The 3,609-nt window shown below is 42.7% G+C and overlaps 1 long non-coding RNA gene across 2 annotated transcripts in view; it reads left to right on the top strand.

The window, feature by feature from the left end:
• LOC108523703 (uncharacterized) overlaps positions 1–3,609 on the top strand; it is a 51,549-nt gene that overhangs the window by 10,123 nt on the left and 37,817 nt on the right. The window contains exons 2-4 of one of the 2 annotated variants that reach the window (XR_001883871.1): positions 649–744; positions 2,811–2,965; positions 3,328–3,367. This is a non-coding gene — a long non-coding RNA (uncharacterized LOC108523703). Of the gene's footprint in view, positions 1–648; positions 745–2,810; positions 2,966–3,327; positions 3,368–3,609 lie in introns of those variants that run through there. The other variant, XR_001883872.1, reaches the window with a different exon arrangement.

Genomic DNA, 3,609 nt, shown 5'->3' with positions numbered 1-3,609 from the left:
GTATTGTTTATTTTTATTTCAGGGACTGTTGACATTCAGGGATGTGGCCATAGAATTCTCTCTGGAGGAGTGGGAACACCTGGAACCAGCTCAGAAGAATTTGTATCAGGATGTGATGTTAGAAAACTACAGAAACCTGGTCTCTCTGGGTGAGGATAACTTGCCTTCAGAATGTCTAATAACTAAGAGTTTTATTTCTTTTCTTTTCAGAATGTCCCTTGGGATCTTGTGCTTTGTATGAGTTAGTTTCAGATTCTTGTTTTCAGGAAAAAAATAGGAGTTTTGTTGATGTAGAAACAATTTCATAATGTTTGATTTTGACATTTGCCTTTTTATTTGAGGTGATGTACAAGTTTCACTCTAGTCGTGATTCTAGAAATTGGTTGACATAAACTATTGTTGCTTACATTTTAAAATCCAATTTTTTTTTTTTGGTTTTGATTCTGAAGTCAGATTTGCAAGAGAAGCTCAGGATCCCCAAATGTTAAATGCTTCCTAAATATTGTAAAGAAGCTGGTAGGAAACAGTATTTTGGGGAATAATTTTTAAAATCTCATATAATGTTCCCTTTTCTCTACTGAGCACAGTACTGAGCTGGAAATTACAGATCTTCCAGCATGAGTCATCTGACTTTTTATTAAAAAACAGGTCTTGCCATCTCTAAGCTGGACCTGGTGACTTTTTTGGAGGGAAAGAAAGAGCCCTGGACTGTGAAGAGTGAGGAGACCATAGCTGCACAGCCAGGTAAGTGGGAGTAAAGATGGTAGGTGGCCTGGGTGAGAGGTTCGAAGGTCAAGAAGCCAGATTTTTTTTTTGTCTTCCTTTATTTTGTTATAATATATATGTGTGTGTAGATCTGTTTTATGTACAACAATTGATTCTATCAGATAAGCAGACCAAGGCATTCCACTGGTAATTTTCCCTCAAATCAATTCACGTGAAATTAGATATTTATGCACTTCCTGGGCTATCAAAACTTGAGATTTCATTATCAACTTTAGTTCTGAAGCCATACACACAATTCAAAATATACATTAACTAGGTTAAATCAGTAAAAGTGGGCTGAAAGAAACCACAGGATTCAAACAATGAAACCGTATATTTTGTTTGCATGAGAGTCACAATGTGGACAGCAAGTGTTTCACATATCTCATAGCTCTTCAGGGTAGAGGGAGTGGCTTCTGAACATCTAAGGTCATTGCACAGCAGGTGGGCAAACAGCTGGTGTGGCCTCCTGGAGGCTTCAACCAGCGCTAATTTCTTCTCTGCCTCTCTTTTTTTAGGTTCTGTTTTTTCATCTTTTTTCTTTCCTCTTTTTTTTTTTCCCTTGAGATACAGAGTCTTGCTCTGTTGCCCAGGCTGGAGTGCAGTGGTGCAGTCTCAGCTCATTGCAACCTCTGAATCCTATGATCAAGTGATTCTCATGCTTCAGCCTCTGAATAGCTGGCATTACAGTCGTGCACCATGATGCCTGGCTAATTCTTTGTATTTTTTAGTAGAGACAGGGTTTTGCCATGTTGGCCAGTCTGGTCTCGAACTCCTGACCTCAAGGGATTCTCCTGCCTCGGCCTCCCAAAGTGCTGAAATTACAGGTGTGAGCCACTGCTCCTGGCCTCCTTTCCTATTTTCCTATTTTTTTCTCCCTTTCTGTCTCTTTCTTTCTGTCTTTCCCTCTATTTCTCTCTTCCTTTTTTTTTTTTTATATTTCTCTCTTTTTGTTTCTTTTTGATTTTTTTTCCTTGTAGAACTTGGTTTCTTTTTTCCTTTCTACCTTTCTTCTTTCCTTCGCTCCTTTCCTCCTGCCTGTTTTCTTTCTTACTACACGAGCATGCCATCATGCCTGGCTAAATTTTTTATTTCTTGTAGTAGAGACAAGGCCTCGCTATGTTCTCAGGGCTTGTGTCAACAGCTAGTTCTTCCATTTCAGCTTCCCAAAGTGTTGGGATTATAGGTTTGAGCCACCATGTTCTGCCCACTTTTATTTTCTTCTTTTTCCTTTTCATTCTTCCTTTTTTTTTTTTTGCTGTCACTCTTTTCTTGCTTGCTTGCTTGTTTCTTTCCTTCATTTCTTTCTTTATTCTACATTTTTCTTTTTTTCTTTTTTTTTTTTTGAGATGGAGTTTCACTCTTGTTGCCCAGGCTGGAGTTCAATGGCACTATCTCAGCTCACTGCAACCTCCACCTCCCTGGTTCAAGTAATTCTCCTGTCTCAGCCTCCTGAGTAGCTGGGATTACAGGCATATGCCACCATGCCCAGGTATTTTGTATTTTTAGTAGAGATGGGGTTTCTCCATGTTGGTCAGGCTGGTCTCAAACTCCTGACATCAGGTGATCCGCCCAGCCTCAGCCTCCTAAAGTGCTGGGATTACAGGCGTGAGCCACTGTGCCGGCTCTTTTTTTCTTTTCTTTTCTTTTTTTTTTTTTGAGATGGAGTCTCGCTCTGTCGCCCAGAGTAGGTGGGAAGCTCTCAGACTTAGTTGCCAGAGGGATGGCTTTGGCCGTGAGCGCCACACATGGCTGGCAGGGTGGACCCAGTGGCTTCCTGGTCAGGCCATCAGGTGACCAGATGTGGGCTGCAAGCTGTGGCCAGTACTTGAGGCTGCTGGCCTCACGTTTGGGTTGATCAGAGATTGAAAGCTTAGGAAGGAAGGCCGGTGGACTTAGAGGCCGGCCGCTGAGGTGGGCCACCTTGGGGGGAATAAGTTTCCAATGGGGACAGCTTCAGGCCGCGAGTGCCACACGTGGCCTGTAGGGTGGAACCAGTGGGCTTCTGCCTCCGCCATCAGCTGGCTTTTCCTTCTGGCCACCAGGTCTACAGGATGTAAGCCACAAGCGTAGGACTTGGTCACCAGCTTAAAATGTTTAAGATGGACCAGATGGCTCTCGCCAGTGCAGTACCGCTTAGGTCCAGCAGAGAAGTTCAATGATGGTTCACTGTGCCCTCCACCTTCCTGGACTCATGCAGGTGATCCTCCCATTTTGGCCTCCCAAATAGCTGAGGATCTGGGGATCGTTCTGTTTGTTTGTTTGTTTGCTAGCTCCACTTTGAGTTTGTTTCCACAGTACATTGAGTTCTGTAGGTTTTTGTTTTTTGCGTTTTTTTTCTCTCTCATGCTCCTTCCTGAATACTGAAGTTGCTGTTGTTTTAGATTTCTTTCACCCAAGCTTAAGTGCAGTTACCTGATCACAGCTCACTGCAGCCTCGACCTCCCTGGGCTCAGGTGATCCTCCTGTCTCAGACCCCCTGTCTCCTTAGTAGCTGGGACTAAAGGTATACGGCACCACACTGGCACATTATTTTGTATATCTTGCTTTTTATTTTTGTAGAGATGGAGTTCCATCATGTTTTCCAAGCTGATCTCAAACTCCTGCAGTCAAGCAATCACTTGGCCTCAGCCTCTCAAGGTACTGAGCTTATAGGCGTGAGCCACCATGACTGGTTCTCTCTCTCTCAACTACCTACCTACCTACCTACCTACCTATCTATCAGTCAATCAATCAATCATCTATCTCTTTTTTGTTGTTGTTGTTTTTTAAGAAGAGATGTGGTCTTGCTGTTTTTCAGACTCTGGTGTTTTATATATATATATATATTTTCACACACACATA

The sequence above is a fragment of the Rhinopithecus bieti genome, unplaced genomic scaffold, assembly GCF_001698545.2.
Source record: "Rhinopithecus bieti isolate Rb0 unplaced genomic scaffold, ASM169854v2 scaffold_77145, whole genome shotgun sequence".
Taxonomy (NCBI): domain Eukaryota; kingdom Metazoa; phylum Chordata; class Mammalia; order Primates; family Cercopithecidae; genus Rhinopithecus; species Rhinopithecus bieti.
Note: the sequence above shows the minus strand (reverse complement) of the source record. Positions and strands in the feature narration are given on the sequence as shown.